Source organism: Malaclemys terrapin, chromosome 5 (genome assembly GCF_027887155.1).
Source record: "Malaclemys terrapin pileata isolate rMalTer1 chromosome 5, rMalTer1.hap1, whole genome shotgun sequence".
In the NCBI taxonomy this organism is placed as follows: domain Eukaryota; kingdom Metazoa; phylum Chordata; order Testudines; family Emydidae; genus Malaclemys; species Malaclemys terrapin.
In genome coordinates, this window is record NC_071509.1 from 70,201,498 (window position 1) to 70,215,001 (window position 13,504).

Here is a 13,504-nt window from a genome sequence, read left to right on the forward strand (position 1 = left end):
TCTAGGTTCTTAAGGTCATTACTAAACATATTTACCTCCTCATATATTCCATGTCTGCCCTCCTTGATAACTACTCAGTGACACAGACTGTTCGCTGATACAAAGGCACTTATGAACAGATGGTACTGGGAAAAAATATCAGTGTACTCTTGCTAGTTAATAATTGCTAGGCCTTTCCATATTATTCTACAGGTAATCTGAGAGGAAAAGTTAAGAATGAGGAACAGAGGTGTAAAGCCAAACTGTATAATTATAATTATACAAACTTAAAAGTTTTATGAACATTTTCAGTATTTATACAATATTTTAAGTACCTGACCGGTCATTTTATATAATACCTCTACGTTGGTTGTTTTGAGATAACATTGTGAAATCTTTTCCATGTCCTCTGCCTCAAAAACAACCTTCGTTTTTTCTTTTGAGCAACAAAAATACCTTACTTTAAAATTACGTCCTATAAACCCTTACTCGCCCAGTAGTCCTAATGAATTCAGTAGGACTACTGGAGAGAGAATTACTCACGTGAGTAAGAGTTTGTAGAATCTGGAGGCGAGCAAAGGGAGACGACTTTAATGTAAAATAACATGGAAATATACCACTAATGATTCTTAAAAATAAATGTAAAAGGTCCTGTTTAAGCTAGAAACTTTAATGAGTAGTTTTGAGATATTTATGGGGAAGATTCTGCTCTCAATTACCTTGGTGTTAATCCATAGTGTAAATTAAGTGGAATTACACCAGATTTAGGAATCCGGATCCTGATTTCGCTGAAGTCAATAGCAAAACTTTCATTGACTTCAGTAGGGTCGATCGGGCCCTTATCTGGGTGTAAGTGGGAGCAGAATTTGTCCTTACACTTTTCTTGTGACTCAGATAATAACAAATGGATAAGGGCATGACACATTTTATATTTTTATTAAGAATAAGTTTCCTAAAAGCTTACGTATTACAGTGAAATTGAAACAAGAGAATTTATGGCTGGTTCAAATGTAGGAATAGAAACTGTTTTCTGTTTTAACAGTATACGTATTAGTAGCATTAGTTTGGATTTATTGATAGATCCTCACTCTCACTCTCTCTGCAGGATAGCTTAGGTCTAGTATGTGATATAATTGTTCTTGAACGTTACCTTTAGGTAACATTTTTCATGTTTTTCAAAGCATTTGCACTATGTGGGGTGCAAAGCCTACGTTTTCTACTATTCAAATCACTTTGGAAAGTATGTAAACATGACATCACTGAGGTTATTCTGATGCAATATTATTGAGTCTGGATATTAAAAAGGAAGCTCGTTGATTTTTAAATAGCAAAAATTGTAGTGGGAGTCTTCAGGTTTTATGCACCCCGGGATGATGAAGATAGTTGATACCGTTCTTTCGGTGCCGTGGCTGTCATTTTTGGTTGTTTTATGAGCACTCCACGCTGTTGGATTTCCATATAATCTATGTTTTCCTGGGGGGAGAAGGAGGAGGAGAGAATATGAATAACCGATTTTTCGCCTATCAGTTTACAGTGCCCCATCTCCGAATAGATAATTATGGTTAATTTATCATTTTCAAAGATGGCGTCAAAGATAGGTGTAATGGGGCCTTTTCATAAACGTTGTGGATACCCGTGGCACGACAGCTGAAATTTCCAGATGTAAATGGGAAAAGCACCAAGATTGCTGTTTCAGAGAACGAACATGAAGCAAGAGCCCCACGATGACGCTGCACCATTTTAATGATATAAAATGTTATCTTTTGCGCCTGAAAACATATTTTAAATCCTTCTACCCTCAACCCTACCCAAAAAAAGCCCTTCATTAAGTGATAGAAAGGAAACGAATCCCACATTTCTGCGACTGTAATCCACTCTGTAATAACTAGCGCTTATCATTTTTGCAGGCTATGAAATATGTTCCCCTTCAAAACCAGCTCCAATCTTTTCCATTTCTAATTGGCCGATTACTGCTCAGCTGTTTCAGCTTGCACAGTATAATAGAGATTAAAGCGTAGTTGTTATCTGAATTATATATTCACATAAATTCTACAAAGCATTTAGATTCGAAAGGCCTGTTGCTTTCTGGGAAGTCTTTGTGGCCCTTCCCCCTACTTCCCCCAAACGCAGTATGATGTTTCCCCCCATTTTCCTCCAGAAATTTTGTTGCTTTGATGATCAGATTGTAGAGCACTGATTACAAATTTATTCTTAGGCACTATATACGTCTTTATATCTGCTATTAGAGACATCTGGGAGTGATTACAGCCCGCCCTCCCCCATTTCTGCTCCCTCTATCTTGCAGCAAGAGCCTAGAGACATGTTGACGTCAGATCAGACGGCTAGGAGCCATCCTGCTCTCGAGTTGGGTGCAATCATCGCCGTGCTTTCCAAACTCTATCTAAAGTCCAGTCCGCTCGCTGGAATGCGGATGCAATGGGACGGGATTTTTTTTTTTTTTTTAATCTTTACTTTTAGCTCGGAGGATTTTGCTTCTTGAGATTTCCAGGCAAGCTTGTTTGTTTACTTCTTGCCAACATCAGAAACAGGGAAATACACTAGTGCATTCCACGTTGCAAATGCCCTGCACGAGTGTTAGCGGTGGAGTCTTTCTCCGTTTGCATTCGATCAGAGCGCTGTCTTCCAAAGTAAATACTAGCTAGGCAGCTTTCCACCTTATGTATTGGCAGGAACAAATTAGTGAAGCAAAGTGCAACTTTTACGTTCCAGGAATCTGTGTCTCAGGCTCCCCCCCCCCCCCCCCCGCACAAAACCGCTATCCAACATGTAGTCCGATTTACAACCAGCCGGGCAAGCTGGAGCCTTTAGTAAAACGAAATGAGTTTCCTACCTCAATGAACGCTAGCGCTGCTGGCAAAGAGATGACTTTGCACCTGTTATTAAATTCTAGTGAATCATATTGACTTCAGGGCAATGAGAGTCTAATAATAATTAACAGCTTGCATGTTTGTGCATGGTTCAGCAGGAAGCCTGAGCACACGTTATGGGGATATTTTTATATTATTCTGTTGCATCATCATCATTATCATTTTACACGTTAGGTGACATTTTCCGGGAGAATAAAGCAAAAAAAAAAAATCAATAAAATACAACTTTGGCATTTGGGGTCCACTTCCAATCCTTTAAAAGGGATTGTAAGAATACAGCCACTTGTGAAACTGTACATTTCAAGCGGCACTATTGTCATATAGAGAGAGGGGGGATTAAAAAACTGTTGATCTTGTCTCTAAAGGCGAGAGATAATGGTGGCGTATTTGTCTGAAGGACTAACGTCTCAGGGTAAAATAGTATCACCAAGCGAAAGAGCCCTATGTGCCCCTAAAAGGTTATGGGATCCCATTTCTAGCTTTGTTCTAGCAAAAAACACCACAAACCTCTACCATCTATAATCTCAAAAGGAAAATGAACGTTTCCTTGTTAAATCAGTGAAAATGGTATGCTGCGCGTTTGGCTCCCTACCACCTCCATAAAGAAAACATGTAGCACTGGGGCTTGTACAAAAAAAACCAAAAAAAAGTAAAAAAGAAATCTGACCAAAACTCTGAGTAAATCCCATGTCAGAGCTGTGCGAGAGAGCTCTGTAATTGTCACTGATGGTGTGCAAGGCAAAAGTTGATGCCTTCCTGGGCCCTTCTCTTTGAGAAGCTGCATTATTTGGGTCAGAAACATCATCAGATACACCATCAGAATGTGTGCATTCAGACCATGGGCCGAATCCTGCTAGCCCTACAGCTGCATATGGTCTCTCGCTAAAGTTAATGAGAGCTCCATGAATGGAATAAGGACGACAGGCATGGAGGAAGCGAAAAGGATTTGGCCCTATATACTTGTCATAAAGAAAGAAAGAAAGAAAGAAAGAAAGATTCCAGAAGCGCTTACAGTCAATAGAGAACTGGCGTTTAGGTTTGTTACCCTTAAATAATACAATCAGGAGTACGTTTCTGAGACCAGCAATAGTATATTAGTGAAACAATGGAGCTCAGTAAGTCTGTATTTCGAACCTGTTTATTTGTTAATCACGAATGGCGTGTAAAGGAGAATTCTCTCTGGGTGTGTTGCAGCCCAAAGTATTTGAAAAATGGACAGCGATATTTTAATGTATAGCAGAAGACTCTCTTTCCGTCCACGTATATTGAATAAACATGTGGAGATTACTGAGCCGTTGAGTCTCCTATAGGGGCTCTATTTATATGCCATATGTTGCTATTGGCTAACAGAGCTGCGTATGATGAATACAAAACAGTATATACACGCAAACTAATAGAGGTTTAAAAATGGGTCTAAAAGACAAAGAAACAACTATAATAAAATATAGGAGGAGAAAGAGCTTTAAAAATAAAACATCATTCAAAAACAAGCCAGCATCAGGTTTGTTTAGTCTGTTGAAACAAACATATTCCAAATGGCCTGATCTTCTTATGGGGAACTCAATACCTGAGCAAAGATTGAATAGTGGGGCCAGAGAAAGAGAGCAACCCGAGTGGCCGTTTAGCCGAATTAAACCCGTAGTGGGTTCAGTCAGTGCAGAGTATGAGAAGGAGCTTTTCAAAAACAGAAATCGAGAATTGGAAGGTAGGGGCGGGGGTAGCTGCGCTTGTGTTGTTGTGCCGGGTGAATGTTAGGCTAGCAAAAGGCCTGGCCTGGACTGTCCTTCATACGTTTCTAAAATCTGGTTTTCATAGAGGCGCTCAGTAATTGCTTAAAGCCGTAACTGTCTCTGAAATTATTCATTAAAGTCATTCTGAGGAATCTCACAAAGCCAATTCTTACATTTATGGCCTTTGCATCATCAAGATATGACATCACCCTTCATCCCTTATTATTACTGTTATTATTTCTTTATTTTATTAAATTGCCACGGAAGGGTGTTTTTTTATAATTAGTCCAGGTATATTTCCCCCTTTTGGCGAAGGAGCGTGATGCAGGTCCACCAGACACCCTTTGATTGAGGAGGGTATTTTTGGGAGTTGCAGTGTTGTGCAGAAGATCATGTCTGTGCCCTGTGGTGCTGTCAGCTGTGACAGATCCCAGATGCAGCCGCTACTGTATGGCAGATTGAGTTTCTCAGCAGAAAACTCTCTCCCTCCCTCCTAAACGTCTTCAAAAACCTTCTCCAGATACTGCAGGTCACTTCGGCTGAATCGGGAAAAGTTGAACAAAAGTTTTCCTTTCGCTTCTTCTCTCTGGCTCTCTCCGCTAGGGAGCCTCCCTCTGGTCCCAGCCCTGGGTGCCAACTGTGGGCCTGCCAGGCTGTCCCCGGCCGCTTGTGACCACAACAAGCCCCGCTGCTCTGCTAATGGGAACAGAGGTTGGCAAGAAGGACAGAGAACCCGCAGGTAAGTGCAGAAGCTCTCCGGGCAGGGGCTGAGCTCCTTCTATCGCGGGAGATGATTGTATTCCTTCAACTGCCCTTCTTGCGCCTGTGATTCCCCGGGGATGCGCCAAACCTCACGGAGAAGGAGCCCCCTTCATTGCCAGTCATCCAGGCCTAAACCCGCCTCGAGTTTCTGCAGCGATTAGAGAGGCCGAGGAAGTCTGGCCTTGGGAATCTGCGGAGAGGGAGAGGGATTCCCCTGGGCTCCGGGTTCTGCGGTTAACCAGCGGTTCCTGGGGAAGCAGCAAAGGGGAGGTGGAAGGTGGTCCCGCCTAAGGGGAACAGGAATCCAGTTGATCCTAGCGTTGTCCTACGGGAGCCTGGGGAATCCGCTTCGGGGTGGATAGGGGACGGAACCCTGAGCACAGACCTCCACCCACCACGAGCAAATACCCCTAAACCGCGTGTGAGCCGGCCCAGCAACCAACCAACCTTTAGCAGCAGTTCCTGTCCCTGACTCCCACAAAGCAGGCTCAGAAGAACTCCCAGGAATTTACACCTCTTCAAGCAGAAGGCGCCCTGCTCCCTTCATTCAGACTGAATCCGGACACTCACACGCTGAGACTAATCCAGATTAGTACTTTGTGACGTTGTTGGCTGGCTCAGTGTTACTCTGTGTGTGTAAGTAACAGACCGGGTGTAATTTCCACAACATTTGCAGATCAAACACAGAATTATACATTTAATTTAATGTCATGTAGCTCTCAACAGCACAGTCCTGTCCCGCCAAGAGAAAATAATGACGCTCTTAGCGTTGCATTAGTTAGTTCTTAAAGCAAATACACATTTCAGTGCTTTACCTCGCAGTACGTTGAATTATACTTTTTGTTTTGTTTGCTTTGCTTTTAAGGATGCTATTTGAATTACCAGGTAGGAAGCGCAAATTTCCCTTCAGAATGGTGGGTAAACACTCCTCTTTCTCTTTGCGCAGTTGGTAGTTTTCTGTTCATGTTTCTGTTCGTTTTGTGAATCTTGCTCACTAGATTTTGACGGAGAGATTTAACCCAAAAAAAAAAAAAAGGGAGCTAGCAACACGTGAGCTAAATACTCGAGTTAAAAATATCCCCAGCTCAGCTACTTGGCAGGCAGTGAATGAGGCGGAGGCTGGTCGCTGTAATGTTGCTTCGGCAAATAACGAGTGTGGGTTTGCAAGGCTTCGCCGTGGATTTCATACCATTCTGTCCTGCAGCAAAGCGGGGCTCAGTGACTCCGCTTTTGAACCGTGCCTGATATTAGACCGGTTTGTAATTGAAGAGGTGAATCTTCAAGAAAACAAACTTTTTGTTGCTCTTTCTTGATTTTTAGATCTTTTAAATAAACAGGAGTGATCTTGGGCAAGGCATATTATTCAGTGGTTCTATGCAGGCTGCAAAATATTTCAGTACTTTTGTCTAACCTCCGCTCTGTCACTTTTTAAAATATAAATAAGTAAAACAAAGCAATCATAACCCCGTCACAGAAAAATCAGATACCAAGCCTTTGATGTTTTCTAAGAACTCCTCTCCAACCTCTCACAAAAGTATTTCATGGTTAAGGGGTTGCTTTATTGTTATCATTATTCCGGGGGGGGGGGTCGCATGAACAAATATACACAGACACAAAGGTGCGGTCTTATATTTAATCTACTCGATACAAACCTAGTTTTGTTTCTGCAAAATCGGCGACACTTAAGCCAGGTTGCTCGTCTTTCTCCACATTATGCTACTTTTTATTTCATGATCCTCAATAGCTAACATACAGGTTGTGAAAAACTTTTCTTAAATAGCACCTGAGCCCAGTTCTCCATAGTAGGGGCTTTTCCGCTGAAAAGTGCTTGGATGGAAGGAGTATATTTTTACTCATGCATCTACCCCTGGTAAAAGGTTCCCACTAAATTCAAGTTTCAGTCTTTCTTTTCCCTGGTGAATTGAAAGGCTTGATGTCAACCCCCCGCCAAACCCGCTTCCCATTTTTTTTTAAGTTCTTGCCTTTAGCAGAAGTATAATTGTGACCCTGCCTGATCCATAGAGCCTCCTGTTGGGAGCAGTTAGCTGTGGTTGCATTAGGACTGAGGACCTCCCAAGTGGCTTTGGCCTGGGTGTCATAGGAAAGGACTCTGCACATTGTCCATTCGCTCTCTTCAAAGTCCCAGGCACTATGGAGCCAGCAGTTCTGTTTGTCGACGTTTTGTGGCTTGGAAAAATAGTAAACAATTTTTTTTCCAAGCCATCCATCCAGCAGCACAGCGACCTTCCTAGGATCCAGAAACTTAACAAACTTTTTCATAACTTTAGGTATATGAAATGATTTACATTTCCGGCTGGTCTGTCAATGTGACAGTAATTTACAGTGTGATAAAAACACGTTTACAACAACAGATCATGTTCAAGTAGTACCTTACCAAGCAAAAGATTTTAAGAGTACACAGACAATGAATCTTTGTCATGCACTTTTGCAGTACACCTTTCTCAAAAAATGAACATATTTAAATTGGAAAATAGGTAAAGTAGACAAGGACAGAAGCTGAAGTGTGTGAAATCAATCCAGAACTTTTGTTTATACCATGTATATTATATATATGCACATATAGTATATTTCTCTAAGGCTTTAACCGAATGTATACTTTTAGTCTAATATAACAGGACCAAATCTCGCTCGCTTTGCTGAAAGGACTGATTTAGATAGGACTAAACTGAAAAGTAAAGCAGGCATAATTTGGTCCTGGATCGTTTTTATTTAAACATTTTTGTTCATTTTTGCTTTGGAAATCTAAAATCGAGTCGTTAGGTTAGCGTTTAGGGAAAGGAAGTTCATGTTATTCCGATCTAATCTAATTAAGCGGATATGGACTGTTTTGCAAAATAGCCAGGGTAACACAGTTAACAACTCCTTAGGAAATTCTGTTCTGTTTTCACCACCGCGGGTGCATTACTTTTTATTGGCATGGTTTTTATTTAAAAGCACAAGATGAATTTGGAAACTAATGTACAACATCCCCGTTCCACATAGACAGTATAAAGGTTTTGTAAATTACAACTATGTGAAATTGGCATACAATTCAAGAACAAAATGAACAAACGGTTTTGGTTTTTTGTTTGTTTGTTTGTTTGTTTGTTTGTTTAGAAGGAACAAACCACATGCAGCAGTTACCGCTTTTAAGTTATTTGTAACCATTTTTACCTAAATAATATTTTCTCCAACAATGATGTGAAATATAAACCCTGACGTTTTCTACAGATAAATAGTATAATTTAGTGATCAAAATTTATCTTTTGAACTCTCATATAAAGGTATGCAGTTCTCTCATGTAGATATACACAGACCTCTCTCTCTCTCTCTCTCTCTTACACACACACACACACACACACACTCATCTGTTCATGCATTTATGGCCTGATGAAAGTATACCCAATGGAGAAAAGAATGCATGTAACTGTGAAATATGAAGAATGTGAATGCATTTTTTAAACTGAGGCATGATGTTTAAGTATGTTAGGATGGACACCCCGGCTCCGTTTATCTCTATAATAGCCCAGTTATTTTTACTAAACGATCAGGACTGGCTCTAAGTGACCTCTAATGATTTAAAACCATTTTCTATCATTCCATGAGAAAAAATACACAAGTCATTGAGAATAATTGGCAAAACGTATGAGCTAGTGAACGTTTTATCTTTATTTAGGAGACGTCGTCTGCAAGATCACCTCGGTTTTCATCCATTGATGTAAGAATGAAATTCTAACAGTATATTCTTCAAGAGAGCTAGACAGCTTCAGAAATTCATCAGTCCTTAAAGAAAAAAAACATATATCTCTCTCCATTTCTGTAAAGGCAATATTCATGTTCTGCCATTTTCTGTAATATATCCAAATTCTGAATTTGACACTCTTAGTATTACTATTGGGAAAATAAAAAAGTCTTACAACTTCTTTTATTGGCTGTGTGCGTGCGCGCGCACCACACTGTGTGTATGGTGTACATACAGAGTGTGTGTGTATATATATATTATATATATATATATATATATATATATAATGTAAAAAGAACAGGAGTACTTGTGGCACCTTAGAGACTAACAAATTTATTAGAGCATAAGCTTTCGTGGACTACAGCCCACTTCTTGATCCGAAGAAGTGGGCTGTAGCCCACGAAAGCTTATGCTCTAATAAATTTGTTAGTCTCTAAGGTGCCACAAGTACTCCTGTTCTTTTTGCGGATACAGACTAACACGGCTGCTACTCTGAAACCTATATATAATGTGTATAGCTATAAACTCTCACTATATTACATATGATGTATGATATATACACTCTATGTATGTGTGTACACATATAAATACTATATATAGTATGTATTATATATACACTAGTGTATATATAGATAGTGTGTACACACACACACAACAGTTTTAAAGTCCATTATCTCTGATGTTGATATAGATATCACACACACACACACACTTTAAATTTCCTAGAGTGTTGTACAATAGCTTTCGATGTGGTTTTTTTTTTTTTTTTTTTTTTTTTTAAGATTTTTTTTTTAATAGCTCCCGCTCAGCCTGGACATTTGGACTCAAGGTAATCAAAACACATGCTTTTATAGGGAGAAGCATAAAACAATCCCAATATAAAAATGTAGAGGTCCCTTAACACATTCCTAAAATTGTCTTTCTGTATGGTATGTGGCATATGCAGAATACATGCTGGTGAAGTATGGTATAAATATTTTATCAACTAGCATGTTGGATGACATGGATAACTTACTTATTGTTTTCCCCTGTGAACAAGCCAGGTCATTCCAAGCTACTGAAGATAAAGTGTTAAACCACATAACATCACCATGTATTCTTTATCATGTGTATATACATTGTTTTAGGGGGTTCTAAAAATTTTTTATTGGAAATATGTTTTTATCCCTTCGTCTGTAAAAAACACAGGTGCTTTAGTTTCCCTGAGTCAAACTGTAAACGGTTCAGAGGGAGTCATAAAAACCTCTTTAGAAAAACACACCTAAACCAAAGTTATTGCGATTTTCTGTCCACAATAATGGCACAATTTTAAAGTCCATTCTCTCTGGGTCTTCTAAGGCTGAAAGTAAGAGCTGGGTGTCCCATTGGAGAAGATAGGACTCTCTCTTTTTCAGAGGCATAAAAATCCCATTTCTAACCCCAGAGCTATGTGACATCAGACTTTAAAGGACTGAGATTTTTCATGTTCAGTAAAGCTGTTACAGGTTCAGGATTTAACAATGCCCAGTCTGGGCCTCAGGTTTAATATTTATTATTATATTATTTTATTTTTGTGGAGAGAAGAAGAAAACATTTCTCAGCCAGAATTTATTTTTAATGCAGTTGTTTGAAGTTGCTTAGGGTTTGGAATGTTAAAATAAATCCTGGGGATTAGAGGGGAAAGCACAGGTGAGATAGTAAAAGGTGCATGATAAATGCACTTATCATATGACTCTGTGGTGTATCACATGGATAGTTAGATACTTTAATATTTACGTTGTGGTAACACCTCAAGGTCCCATTGGGATAGGCACAGTACAAATATATAGGAAATGACATATATTGTGATATCCATTTACCCACGTGACATATAGATATGTCAAAGATGTATGAGACGTGCAATTTATCATATGATTCTGCAATCTATTCCATGAATCACACTACTGTTTGTAGGGGGCATGGTATTAAATTATACCCACCATATAATGGGAGAATCCCAGCTTTTCTGTACACAGAATTATCACAGTTTTAAAGTATACCTATAGATACTCCCACACACTTTAAACACACCCCCTATAAAAGATTGCAGAGTCATGTGATAAATTGGAATTCCACATGCATCTTTGACTATCTTGCATGTACTCTGCCCATGAATCCTTCTTTTCTAAGACTTCTTCTAGCATTCCAAACCTCTGAGCAGCTTCAGCTGCGATTTAAAAATAAAGATCCTGCCACTACAATCGTTCGTTCTTCCCTTCCTCCTACCATATGGAATTCCCCCTCCAAAATTTCACTAGCCCAAAATTCAAGTGACAAGTTTCAGGTCCCCAACTCTGCATGGTTAGAAATAGGAGTTTGATAGAGTCGGGAAGAAGAGAATACCAACGTATCAACCGGGCAAATAATACTTGATTCTAGCCATGGAAGGTCCAAAGATATTGGACTTTAAAAATCATGACATTTTTATGTATAGAAAGCTAGTCCATGGTATTTGAAGAGATTTTACATTTGAATTGGTTCTACTGGTTGTCGCCCCCGCTGAACTCTATTCAGAAGTATTCATGGTAAGGGATTTTGGCGTTTGCAGGTAAAAGCACAGGAAAAGAGTCCCAGTATCACCCTTTTAAAATCTCTAAAACTTTTTTAAAAGAGTGGCATAAAGGTTTTATATACTTTTATATATATACATTATATTTTGAATGACCCACAATAACTAGTCGCTGGTAGCTGGTGACATTAGTGGCTAATTTTGACATTTCATTGTCACATTGATAAAAAATATTTATATCACACCATGCCAATGCATATATAAAGCGAGGTGTCTGATTGTGGATATAAAAACTATTTTTCTATAGATAAATCACTTAGGGTGTATATTTAAAGGTATATTTTAGTTTACATATTAAAGCAATAAAGTGTTCATGAAAGGTTGTAAATTATATTTATTATTATTATTATTTACTGTATGATATACAGTATTTATCCAATAAAATTAAATAACTCTCTTAACTTATTACAGATTTCGAAATAAATACATTTTATGTTTCATACAATACTTAGACGCCCTAGCAGAAAGCACTGTGAAAAGGTACTGACCTCTAAAAAGGATAGCAATATTTCAGTGTAATAGCTCATATATATAAACATGATGCGTTTAAGTTCATGAGCAAGAAAGGTGTTTAAAACGTTTACATTTCTGTTGTTTTCCTTACACACATATGGCTTAACATAGGAAGCGTGATTATTTCATTAAATTTGATTATGCATTTTTGCAAATCTAGATTTTCCTGAATAAAATTCTGGCACCTGTTATAAGCCCCCAAACAGGAGCTCATGCTGTAAATGCTTTCAACCCTGCAGCAATGCGTTTTAGAACTGCACACCTTATATTCAGATAAACGCAATGGACTAATTATAAGACTAAGACACACACACGCAAAGTAGATTGTGAAGCCATCCCTGATTTTGTTCAAACATAGAAAGGACAGGGTTCTATACGCCATTCCCAAGCAGAATGGGAACTTTGCGACTTCAATGGGGTTAGAGATAGATCAGTTTCTTTAAGAAATGGATGTATTCCCTTAAAATTAGTTAAATATGGGGAGATTGATGTTTTACTTTTCTTTGTTTTACTTACTGTGACGGGCATGAGGGAAAATGAAAAGGAAAGAGAAAAAAGTACAGAGTGCAAGAAATGTAGAAGGGTTGAGCCTCTAATTAGGATCATTTGTAAATTAGTTAAGATTTTTTTAAAGTGTAGTATTAATCTGTCTTATCTGGATCCATTACACAATATAAATGTTTCTTTGTCTAATTTTCAAAAGGTTTTAGCTGAAGAACATAATGAATTCCTATTGTTAACGTATAGTGTATAAATCTGCTTTTACACATTTTTCTTAATAGTTAGCTAACAATTGCTCTTTTGACTCTTTGGTGTAGTCTGGTGCAATAGATTTGATCCATTATTTTATGAATTGTTGCTCTGAAGATGTCGCACTGACATTTAGAAGAATACCTCAGAACTTTCAAGCGCAGCTGTTATGTTATATTCCAGCAGATCAGTTATATCGAGACATGCAAATACTCATAAGAATATTGTAAAATATATTTTTTTACAAATGTCTCTGCGGAGGGAGGGGGCTGCTTTTCTTTTGTTTTGTTTGTTTCCATGCCAAAAATGGCACAGTCCAAATTGGGAACAAATGGCTTGCAGAATCGCCCCCCCCCCCCTCAACTCCCGCCGCCTTCTTCCAGGAAGAAAGCTTGTTTGAATTTATAGGCACTTTTTAAAAAATAATAATTTCGCGTTTTAATTCTGAAAGGGCTAGTATGTGGTTTTCTTTGAACTCCCTTATTTTAAAAATGATTGAGTGAATGTGTTGGGAGGGTTTTTACTTTTATTTTTGTTTTTTAAAAATGTGTAA

General features: G+C 38.6%; 2 long non-coding RNA genes across 3 annotated transcripts in view; one reads left to right on the forward strand and one right to left on the reverse strand.

Moving 5' to 3' along the window:
* Positions 1–232: 232 nt before the first annotated feature.
* On the reverse strand, positions 233–6,317 carry LOC128837644 (uncharacterized). The gene is made up of 3 exons (XR_008445008.1): positions 6,175–6,317; positions 5,807–5,987; positions 233–1,452 (listed from the first exon to the last, which is right to left on the reverse strand). It is a non-coding gene; the product is annotated as an uncharacterized LOC128837644 (long non-coding RNA).
* LOC128837643 (uncharacterized) overlaps positions 4,871–13,504 on the forward strand; it is a 40,329-nt gene continuing 31,695 nt past the window's right edge. For both annotated transcript variants that reach the window (XR_008445007.1, XR_008445006.1), the window contains exon 1: positions 4,871–5,336. This is a non-coding gene — a long non-coding RNA (uncharacterized LOC128837643). The remainder of the gene's footprint in view (positions 5,337–13,504) is intronic.